At 37.8% G+C, this 12,053-nt stretch overlaps 1 long non-coding RNA gene across 11 annotated transcripts in view; it reads left to right on the top strand.

Annotated features, from left to right (window-relative positions):
* LOC149580280 (uncharacterized) overlaps positions 1–12,053 on the top strand; it is a 191,278-nt gene that overhangs the window by 30,013 nt on the left and 149,212 nt on the right. The window contains exon 2 of one of the 11 annotated variants that reach the window (XR_016353480.1): positions 3,066–3,564. The exons of the other annotated variants lie outside the window; for them this stretch is intronic. This is a non-coding gene — a long non-coding RNA (uncharacterized LOC149580280). Of the gene's footprint in view, positions 1–3,065; positions 3,565–12,053 lie in introns of those variants that run through there. 11 annotated transcript variants of the gene reach the window in all.

Below are 12,053 nucleotides of genomic sequence, written 5' to 3'. Positions count from 1 at the left end.
TTTCTTCTCCAGTTCTGCTTGTTCGCAAAAAAGATGGGTCATGGCGACTCTGCATTGATTTCCGAGCACTTAATCATCTCACTATAAAGGACAAGTTTCCCATTCCAGTTGTTGATGAACTTCTTGATGAACTTCATGGGGCTCATTTTTTCTCCAAGTTAGATCTTCGTTCTGGGTATCATCAAATTCGGGTTAATGAGGAGGATATACCTAAAACTGCCTTCCGCACACATGATGGTCACTATGAATTTTTAGTCATGCCCTTTGGCCTCACGAATGCTCCTTCAACATTTCAGGCAGTGATGAATACATATTTCGACCATACCTCCGGAAATTCATTCTGGTCTTCTTTGATGATATCCTCATATATAGCAAAACTTGGGCTGAGCATCTCCATCATCTGGAGCTTGTCTTGCAACTTCTCTCTGATCATCAACTCTGTGCAAAACTATCTAAATGTGTGTTTGGCCAGGAGGAAGTGGAGTATCTCGGGCATATTGTTGCACACCATGGAGTGCGGGTGGATCCTACAAAAATAGATGCCATGAAAACTTGGCCGCATCCTAAAACTCTCAAGAGCCTTCGGGGTTTTTTGGGGTTGACTGGCTACTACCGCAAGTTTGTCAAAGATTACGGGAAAATTGCAGCACCATTGACAGCTCTGTTAAAAAAGGATGCCTTCTCCTGGACCCCTGTTGCTGAGACTGCATTTGAACAACTGAAACAGGCTATGTGCAGTACACCTGTTCTCGCAATGCCAGATTTTTCCAAACCCTTCACTATTGAGAGTGATGCTTGCGGCAATGGATTGGGTGCTGTTCTCCTGCAAGATGACCATCCTATTGCGTTCACTAGCAAAGCCCTCTCTGGTAAGAATCTAGCCCTCTCTACTTATGAAAAAGAAATGATGGCTATTTTGCATGCTGTACAGAAGTGGCGGCCATACCTCTTAGGGAGTCATTTTTGCATCAGAACCGATCACCAAAGTCTGAAATACTTCCTGGAACAACGGGTATCCTCTCCTACACAACAGAAATGGGTCAGCAAACTCATGGGGTATGATTATGAGATCACCTACAAGAAGGGTAAGGAGAATATTGTGGCAGATGCTCTTTCTCGCACATTTGATAATCAAGCTTCCCTTTCCGCTATTTCTATGCCCATTCCCAATTGGTTAGCGTCTGTTCAACAGGGCTATGACAGTGACTCTTCTTTATCTCAAATCATTCACCAGCTAGCCAATAATCCTTCTGCTATACCACATTACTCTTGGGATGGTGCTTCTCTTCGATACAAGGGTCGGCTAGTGCTTCCTCAGAACCCAGCTCTACATCAGGCTATTTTTTATGAACTCCATGCTTCTCCTTCAGCAGGGCACTCAGGCTTCCTCAAAACTTATGAGCGAGCAAGGAGAAACTTCTTTTGGAAAGGGATGAAACAGACGATTCAACAGATGGTGGCTGAATGTGATACTTGCCAACGCCACAAGGGTGAAACGACCCTCCTTCCTGGCTTGCTCGAACCATTGCCCATCCCTACACGGATTTGGACTGATATTTCTATGGATTTCATTGAAGGGCTTCCTAAATCCGGTGGCAAGACAGTGATCTTGGTTGTGGTTGATCGTCTCTCGAAATATAGTCATTTTTGTGCCCTCAGCCACCCCTATACTGCCTCCTCTGTTGCACAAATCTTCATGGACCAGATATTTCGTCTTCATGGACTCCCTTCTTCCATTGTCTCTGATCGTGATGCAACTTTTACCAGTCATTTTTGGACTGAACTGTTTCAGAAAACTGGCACCAAACTGAAGATGAGTTCGGGCTATCACCCACAAACTGATGGTCAAACTGAAATTGTCAATAAATGCTTGGAAACTTATCTTCGTTGCTTCACTTCCGAACAGCAACATCAGTGGGCCAAGTGGCTCCCTTTAGCTGAATGGTGGTACAATACCTCTTACCACACTGCCTCTAAAATGACTCCATATGAAGCAGTCTATGGTCAGGCACCTCCAGTGCTCCTTCCCTACACTCCCAACAGCTCACCAGTCCAGGCAGTTGACATAGTTCTCCGTAGCAGGGATCAGATTCTTCGTACCTTACAGGATAATCTTCACATGGCCCGTAATCGGATGAAACAGCAAGCAGATCAACACCGTTCTGAGCGCTCATTTCAAGTTGGGGATATGGTTTTTCTTCGTCTACAGCCATACAAACAATCCTCCCTAAAGCTGAAAGGGCGTCATAAGCTGGCCCCAAAATTTTATGGGCCTTATAAGGTTCTGCAGAAGATTGGTTCAGTTGCTTATAAACTGGAACTTCCTCCTTCTTCCCGCATTCATCCAGTCTTTCATGTTTCTTGTCTAAAGAAAGTTCTGGGTACCACTGTCAGAGCACAAACTACTCTTCCTGAAATGGATACGGAAGGATCCATTATCCTGGAGCCGGTGGCAATCATTGACCAGCGCACTCGCCAGCTTCGCTCTCGCTCCATCTCTGAGGTCTTGATTCAGTGGCATGGCATGCAACCAGAGGATGCTACCTGGGAACCCCTTCTTCAGATTCAACAACAATTTCCACACCTTAAGCTTTGAGGACAAAGCTTTTTTCTAAGGGAGAGGGGATGTTAGGAACCTGTGTGTTCCTTCTGTTTATTTTGTTAGAGTAGTGTTGTTGGACGCATATGCTTTGTAAGTCGTCCCGTGAGTATATTTTATTATCCCACATGCATAGGTAGTATTACTTTTCTAGATCGTACTCAGTATATAAGAATAGGTTGAGGCCCTTGATGGGCACGGACGAATTTATTGTATTGAGCTTGCTCAAAGGAGGTTACCCCCTCGAAGTGGCCTGCGATCAGTAGATTCATTCTGAGTTCTGCTATCACTTTGTATTCTGTTATTTCGAGCATTCTCACGATATTGCTATAAGGAGGTTCATCACATCTCATCGCTCATCCTTTGGCATAAATGGAAATTTAGAAATGATGCTAAGTTCCAAGGTTTTACCAGATCTCTTATTGGATTTCATAGAAATCTCATACATTTTAAAATTGCTTCACAGGTTTGCTGCATGTTGAATGTGGAAAAAAGGAAGTTGCTTAGATTTCTGAGGGATGGTCGGGCTACCATGTTTATCTACGAGATGCAGAATGGTTACGAGCTGGCCAGTATAATAGACAATCAGGTGGCGTTTGATGAAGCCCTTGCCAAACTCATGCAAGAGATCAAGAACAACAAGAACCCCTTTGCGGATAATCTCCAAGTCTTTCACCAGCTGTTGAATCAGAAAAAAGCCATATGGATGGAGGGACCCCTCGGTTGGATATCCTGGATCAATAAGTTTGAAGATGCTATCCCATAGCTTTCCATTTGCTATGACTCTGGCTCACCTTTCTCCTTGTATTACTCTGATGTATTTGTATTTCGAATAGCAGTCCCTCTTGGTGGACTGTTTCTTTTGCTGTTTTTTCGATTAGTTGGTTGAGGCTCTGCCTCCCTCCTTTTTGATGTACCTTTTTGATCCCATGATTTATAATATATAAAAAAATTACTTTTATGCATATTTGCTTCCAAAACCTCTAGTTTGACTAGGGTTTTCTCCCATAAAATCTCACCATTTTGTCTTTGACTCCCACAATTTTTTTGGGTTTGTAAACTCGCGCCCTTCTATTTGTAGCTAGTGCGACCAAATCCTTTGAAAATTGAGGGTTATTCTCTATTGTTCACGTTGAGGTTTGGCAGGTGCCATTTCTCTGTAATTCACGCCCAAATTTTTGTGCCACTCTCTAAAAATTGCATGTCTTTTTTGTGGCCATTTTTTTCCATTTAAAAAAAAAGTAGTCAATTTTTGCCTATTTGGAGGCGTCTAGGTTTTTTACAAACCTCTGCTAGTTATTCGCACCTAGATTTTGCAATTTTATTTACAAATCCACCATTTTTTTAAGCTTTTTTTGTAGCCAGCATTGTTTTTGTTCAAAAATCGGATCAAATTTTTTTTTACAGATTCTTGGTGGATTTTTTGAGAGCTCAATTGGTTTGTTGTCATATTTTTGTAGGTGCCTTTATTTTTGTGCCTTGACTTTTGAGCTAGTAGATTCAAAACTTGACAACATATTCTTTTTGGGTTTTTTGAGCTCTCTTCTAAGTACTGCTTCAATTTTTTTGGGTCTTTCATTTTTTTGCCTCGAAATATATCCCTTCATAGATTTCCACGTTTTTTTATTGAAAATTGTGCTATGACATCTTTGACTAATATTTTGCTCAAGGCAAATCATAATTTCAATTTAGTCTAAAGTTATTTGTTAGCTTTCTTTAAGTTTTTTTGAAGCCAGGGATGTTTTTGTTCAAAACCCTAAATTTATGTAACAAATCAAATTTTTAATAGATTCTTGGTGAGTTTTCCAAGAGCTCAACTATGTTGTCATCCATTTTTTTTAGATGCCTTGATTTTCAAGCTAGCAGATCTAGAATTTGACAACATCTTCCTTCTAGATTTTTTGAGCTCTCTTTTGGATACCTCTTCATATTTTTGGGTATTCTATTTTTTCTATTTTTTGACTCGAAGTATGTGCTATGGTATCTCTAACTAATAGTTTGCTTGAGGCAAACCAGAAGTTCAACGATCGTAATTATGGCACATGGAAACAATGGATGCTAACCATATTTGAATATTGGGACAATGATAAGGTGATTCTGGTTTACAATAGTCTTCTTAGCAAAGGTCGTCTGCTCCAACTTCAGAAGGCTCCAGGAAAAAGAACATTCAATGCAACTATTGCCACAAGTATGGGCACTTGAAGGTTGAATTTCAGAAGCCCTTAGGTTCCCTATCTAAGCAATCTGGTTTGCAACCCACAGCAAATAGTGCATAGCACTTTGAGCAGACAAAATTTGTCTTTTAAGCTTTTTGACAGCTTTGTGTTCTAGATAGATTAACCATTAAGGGAGTGTATTACGATAATAGATAAAGCTTCTATTGTTAGTTAATCATTATCTATTTGTAATCTATTGTGAATATTAGTTAGTCAGTAGTTATTTGTTAGCTTTCTTTTACCTAGAATAGAATATTTCTATTCTTTACAACGGATACCTAAGGAAACATCATTTTATTCTTTTGCATATGTTGACCTCTCAGTCTCTGTTAATATTAAGCAAGTATTTTACCAATTAATTTGTAATAGTTATTACTACGGGAATTTTTTCCTTGGGTATGTGTACACAAATAATTTAAGAAATATTCAGAATTATAAAACTAAATCATTTGATGGTATGATACTTCATCATTGATTAATGCCAAATGCCAAAGATTAATATCACCTGTTAATTGATAGCTTAGGATTTTGAAATATTAAGTTAAATGTCATATCATGCACTTCTAGGATCACTATTCAAATGAAAATAAATATAATTAAGAATTGAAATAAAAAATAATTGTCCTCTATCTTCCTCAATCATTTAAAGGATATAGATAAAAATCACCAGTCATTACATTTAGTGCAAGTTCAACCACATTTGAACTCAAAAGAGTGTCACACATACTAGTTGCATTGTGTGTAGGTTTGTCATCATCATCATCACCCATAGTGAATCTTGCAAACTCTTTGATAGTTACATCCAAGTTGGTACATTAGCAATTACATCCCAATGCTTCATTGATCCATCCTTGTATTGGTGTTCCTTACATAATAGAAGATGCAAATATGAATGAACATAATCTTCCCCCCCCCCCGCGAGCGCGCGCGTGCGCTCTCTCTCTCTCTCTCTCTCTCCCTCTCTCTCCACAGGCAACCATTTATGCTTTTCCAAGTGGATGGTATTATGATAATAGATAAATATATATTACTAGTTAATGATAATCTATTTGTAATCTATTGTAAATATTAAAATGTTTCTAATATATAGTTAGCTTAGTTGTCCCTTAGCTAGAATAGAAAGTTTCTATTCTTTATGATCATTTTTTAATGAAACATCATTCTAATCTTTTGTATATATAGACCTCTTGGTCCTTGTTAATAATAAGAAAATATTTTACCAATTACTTCGTAATATGATATCAGAGCCAATACTTAAATTTTTTTTGACAAATTTATAATTTCTTTCAAAATTATTTGTTCAAATTTTTCGAAATTATTTCAATCTCTTTCTCTATAACCCACATAGGGTCTTCTCCTGGAGAAATTTGAATGCTAAAAATCATTTTTTTGTAGTGCAAATCCACATACAAGAAAAACATGTTTTCTATGAAAAATTGGACTAAAATTGCTATTTTTCTTCTAGCTCAGCACTAGACATGACTATAACTCGCATGAACTCTCATGGCATAGTATATGGCATCATTTTCCTCTTTGTTTAAACTTGCGTGTGGTCTCTATCTAAAGCCATGAGTCTCTTTGCCATTTTTTTGGCAATTGGATCTATTTGTTTGTGCATGCATTTGCAACAGTGAAATTTATCTTTTTTTGTGTCCCCACTCTCTTCCACTACTGTCTTTGGCTGAGAGTCGCTCTGTACAACTAAAATCAGCTAGTTCTATCCAAATCTACCTTTTTTCTACATATTCGACCTCCATGACTGTCAACCTGCTTTTCTTGCTCGAAACTCTAATTTTTTGACCTTGAATTTTTTTTTCTAATTTCCAGTTCTTGGTCAGTTTTTGGAGAGCTCAACTGGGTTGTCATTTGATTTTTTGGGTGCCTCAATTTTTGAGCAAACGGATCCAAAATCTGACAACATATTCTTTTTGGGTTTTTTGAGCTCTCTTATGGGTCATCCTTCAAGTTTTTTGGGTCTTTCATTTTTTACCTCGAAGAATGTGTCTTCATAGATATTCATGTTTTTTCATTAGAAGATGTGTTATGGTATCTTTGACCAATATTCTACTCGAGCAACTCAAAATTCAGAGGTCAAAATTATGGCACTTGGAAATGGCAAATCATAACAACTTTTGAAAATCATAATACCGATCAAATTGTTATGGTTGTTACACAATGTCAGATTGCCCTTGGCACTAATCAGGATTCATGGAATTTGAATAATTGAGAGGTAGTGATGCTTCTCAACTTATCTGTGGCTAATGATCATCTCTCTCATATTTCATCTGGCAAGACACCTGTCGAGATAGGGCGCATCTCAAACATCTTCATGAGACTTTTGACAAAGGTAGAGCCTTCTTGAAGAACACTCTATTTTCTATTATCATGGATGGGTGAACCTCACTCCAGGCTCACTTGAATAGGATTAAGGAAATTTGTGACCGGTTGCTTTCCATCAATCGCAAGATGGAGGAAGAAGACATTGTGGTTACCACTCTCTAGAGTTTACCAAAGTCCTATGAGAATTTTATCAACACCCTCAACATTACGTCTTCTAGTGTTGATATGAAGTTTATTGATCTCTACACACTTTTGCTTCAACAAGATTGGTGGAAACAACAATTCGGTAGCAATTCCACCTCCACCTCCATAGAGCAAGCCTTTGCTCCCAAATCCTTTCAAAAGGATAAAGAAATTTTTTAGCATTCATATGAGCAGAAGTCTTCTGCTCTAGCTTCAGAAGGCTCCCGAAAGAAAAACATACAATGCAACTATTGCCACAAGTTTGGATACATGAAGGTTGAATGTCGAAAATTCTTGGCTACCCAATCTAAGAAATCAAGTTCGTAGCCTAAAGAGAATAGTGCATAGCACACTGAGCTCACGAAATCTTCCTTTTACTTATTCATGGCTAAAATACTTGCAAATCATGTGAAGTTGTCTTCCTAGTACATTGATTCAGATGCCTCTCGTCACTTCATCCATTGTAGAGTTTAGTTCATTGACTACCAACCTTACTCAGATTCTGTTATTTTTTGTGATAGAGAAGAGTACACCATTGTCGGTAAAGGCAACATTTAGATTCAATCTATGGGGAGCAATCTCATTTTCCTCAATGTGTACTATGTTCCACGAATGGAACTAAATCTAATCTCAATTAGTTAGTTACTGTGACCACCTTCGTAGTTGGATGTCACCTTCAATTCACATCAATGTACCATTACTGATAAGGCGACTCAATCAATTGTTGCAGTGGGTCTTGAGGATCATGTTCTTTTCTGAGTTACTGATTCTGGTGATTCCTGAGACTTAGCTATGGCTTCTTGGCAGTCGTTTGTTAGCACACTTTGGCATCAACAGTATGGACACTTAAATGTGCATTATCTCTCTTAGCTTGCTTGGGAAGATCTTGTTCTCGGTTTGCCAAAGATTTAGACTCAACAGCTTGGAGTTTGTGATGCATGCCAAGTTGGGAAGCAACATCACACACCTTTCACCAGTAGTGATTCATGGCGAGTTTCTCGGGTACTTCAACTTGTTCATGTCAATATTTGTGGCCCTGTGGCCATTGCTTCTATTCTTGGGTCCAAGTATTTTCTGTTGTTTGTTGATGATTTCAGTAGAAAAATGTTGGTGTATTTTCTTTAAAAGAAATTCAATGCATTTCCTATATTCCAGAAGTTTAAACCTTTAGTTGAAAAAGAGTTTGGGAAATCTATTATTACTCTTAGATCAGACAATGGGGGAAATTTTGTTCTGATGAATTCTCTAGCGTCTTGGATACTCATGGCATCAAACACTAGTTAACCACACCCCACACACCACAACAAAATAGTGTTGTTGAATGTTGGAACAAAATAATCACTGAGATGGCTTGATCCATGCTCGAATATAGACATGTTATGAAGAATTTCTAGGCAGAAGCAGTTAATATTGCAGTTTATCTTTTGAACTGGTCACCCATAGTGGTGGTCAAAAGTAAGACTCTAGAAGAGGCCCGGTCAGGTCGCAAGCCTAGAATCAATCACTTGAAGGATTCTGGCTCCCATGCTTTTGTTTGGATCCCTAATGCGTCACACACCAAGTTGGATGCCAAGAGTTTGAAACTTATGCTTGCTGGATACAATAGTCTTCACAAATCCTACCACTTGATTGACACTGGGATATCTCGTCTCCTATACAGTTGTGATGTAGTCTTTGATGAGCAACGAGAACCATTCATGCATGTTTCTCTTGTTCCTAATTCAACAAGCTAGCCTATGAAGGCTCATGATTTGATATTTAGGCTTTCATTAGGTCCAGTTAATGAGAGGGCTCTAGTATCTCTTGTGGCTCTAGTTATACCAGGGATCTCTATACAGACACCTCCAACTTCACCTACAGGATGCCCACGATTTGTAGACGATTCACCTAAATTTGATCTAGATTCTTCTAATGAGGAACCTAATCACCAAGCATCTCCTGATACTAATGTTGGTTGTTCTCCTCTCCAGCCTAAGTGGTGGGCTAAGACACTTGTTGATCTTTGGGATGATGAGCTCATTGATGGGAGAACTTTTTGGAAAAAGAGTGAACCTACAGAGTCTGTTAACTTTTCTCTCATGGTCAAGCTTCACTGTATGTTTGAACCTCAAACATATTCTAAGGCTAAAGGAATTAATGGATTCAGATTGGGCAGGCTCTATTGATAATAAAAAGTCAACTTCTAGATTTGTCTTTAGTTTGGGATCTAGTGTCATTACATGGACCAATAAGAAGCAATGAGCAGTTTCTCTCACCTCTATAGAGGCTTAATATAGAAGGAATGTTAAGGCAAGATTTCAAGTTGTTTGGCTTCATTGGATGCTTGTGGATATGCACATGTCACCAATAGGATTGACCACTTTGTTTGTTGATAATGAAAGCATTATCAAGTTAGCATGAAATCCAGTTTTTCGTGAACGATCCAAGCATGTGGATATTCACTATCACTACATACTACAGTTGGTTGAAGATGGGACAATAGACTTGCGCTATGTTCCTACCATAGATTAGACTGTAGAGATTCTCACCAAGCTTTTTGGTCCTAATAAGTCTATCAAATTAAGAGGACAACTCAGAGTTGTGGATAGATTAACCATTAAGGGAGGATATTATGATAATAAATAAATGTCTATTATTAGTTAATGGTAATCTATTTGTAATCTATTGTAAATATTAGAATGTTTCTAATATTTAGTAAGATGTAGATAACTGTTAGTTGTCTCTTAGCTAGAATAGAAAGTTTCTATTCTTTATGATCGTTTCCTAAGGAAACATCATTCTATTCTTTTGTATATATAGACCTCTCGACCTCTGTTAATAATAAGCAATTATTTTATCAATTACTTTGTGATACACTCTTGATTGCATGAGGTTGGATGAATGTAAAATCTTGACCATGGTGGTATCACCATGTACGAGCATCTATTTGAGATTGGTTAATAACAATAAAAGTGATATTTTAATTTTTTGAAGTAAACTAGCCAAATGCTCTCCTATAATTTTCCTTCACCTCTAAATCTAAAAGAAGTGTAGAAAATACTCACTTGTACCCACTAACAACTCAAAAATCTCTAGATTGTGTTGTTCTCCCTAACAAATAAAGTACTTTGGACCTATAGTATCTAGAATATAATGCATTTATATGGAGATGTAACTACATGACCATCTTATTCCAATGATGAATAATGATTGATTCCACCCTTTTGAAAAAGGTTTCGTCAAGGTCATTCTCTAATTTTTTACTATGATGATTTTTATTCTCTCTCGTTGTGTTTATGTTGTCATAAACTTCACCCAAACATGGTGCAGTTGTGTCAACAAACCTAAGCATACCCATCATAGATTTGGTGGGATTTAATACATGTTTTACATGACCCCACCAATCATCATTCGAGATCAATGACTTGAACTTTTTGGCCCTTTCTAAATTTGACTACTTTGGAACACCTAATCAGTTGTTAATAACCATTGCACCCAATGCCACTCACACCTTCAAAAGTCATTTCAAAACAATTGTATGTAATGCTAATTGAGTATCAACAACTCATGATCACATTAATAACATATTAAAAAATATTATGCACATATTGAGCATGAAAAACTAAATTAAATTTACTTTCAACAATTTCAACCTCATCCTATTTCCTTTGGATTTTTTGGTTGTGTGGCTGTGGGTATGTCAAAATTTTTGGAAGATTTGGTGGTGGAGCTTAGAGACAAAGGCAATATATGGAGAGTAATAATGCCCATATCGAGCCATTGCGATTTGAGGAAGTCATTAGAAAGGATAAAGCTACCTGGACTTACATGTGTGAAGGTAGTTTGCTTCCTTTTATTGGATAGATAGAGGGTCATGATGAAAGGGTTTCTAGTCAATTTTTTGATTCTTGGAAGGACTGATAGGTAACCGTTAATGAGATTTCATTTGAAATCATTGAGGAGTTCATTACAAATGGGACTAGTCTTTCCCTAGAAGGAAAGAATTGGAGGAAACAAACGAGGGTTGTGGATGAAGCACGTTTGAGGAAATTCTTTTGACCATACGAGTCTCTTGAATGCTTTCGTGGTGGGTTTGTGCATGAGAAACTTCTAGAGCCATTGGACATGACCTGTTATGCCATTATGAGGTACATTACTCTTGAAGATAGGTTTAAGGTTTTATACTATAATCACTTTCCCATTCTCAACCACTTTAGGAATAGGGAGATTATATCTTTTCCTTACATGTTATTACACTCCATAGAGGATTCCTTTTGGGATGTGTGCAAGAAAAGAGATGAGAGTAAGAGTCATACCATTTACCACAAATATAATAATGTTTTGCCTCTTCAAATTCCATAAGGGACTTAACCCTCAAGTGAAAATTTTGGCCCCTTCCCCATTGAATATTTCTACTACTCCCCAAACCTCATCCCCTTCTGTCATTCAATGGAAAATAAGGGTACCTCTTGCAGTGTGAAGAAGATTAAGGTGGAAAAAATTGAGGTTCTTGATGTGGATAGTGTTGGAGCTATGGGTAAGAAGAAAATCCCTAGGACTAGCAAGAGACTAAGAGAGAAGAATCCCTCTACCCCTCCTGGGCAAGAGAGATTGATTAGCTCAGACTCTACTAAGAATATTGAGAAGAAAAATTGGCCTCAACCTTAAAGAAAATCTACTGGGAAAAATTATGGGGAATATGATGATGAGGAGACGGCTAATGAAGATAAAGGAGA

The sequence above is a fragment of the Cupressus sempervirens genome, chromosome 1 (genome assembly GCF_028749045.1).
Source record: "Cupressus sempervirens isolate cs-2001-9-10 chromosome 1, ASM2874904v1, whole genome shotgun sequence".
Lineage (NCBI taxonomy): Eukaryota > Viridiplantae > Streptophyta > Pinopsida > Cupressales > Cupressaceae > Cupressus > Cupressus sempervirens.
Note: the sequence above shows the minus strand (reverse complement) of the source record. Positions and strands in the feature narration are given on the sequence as shown.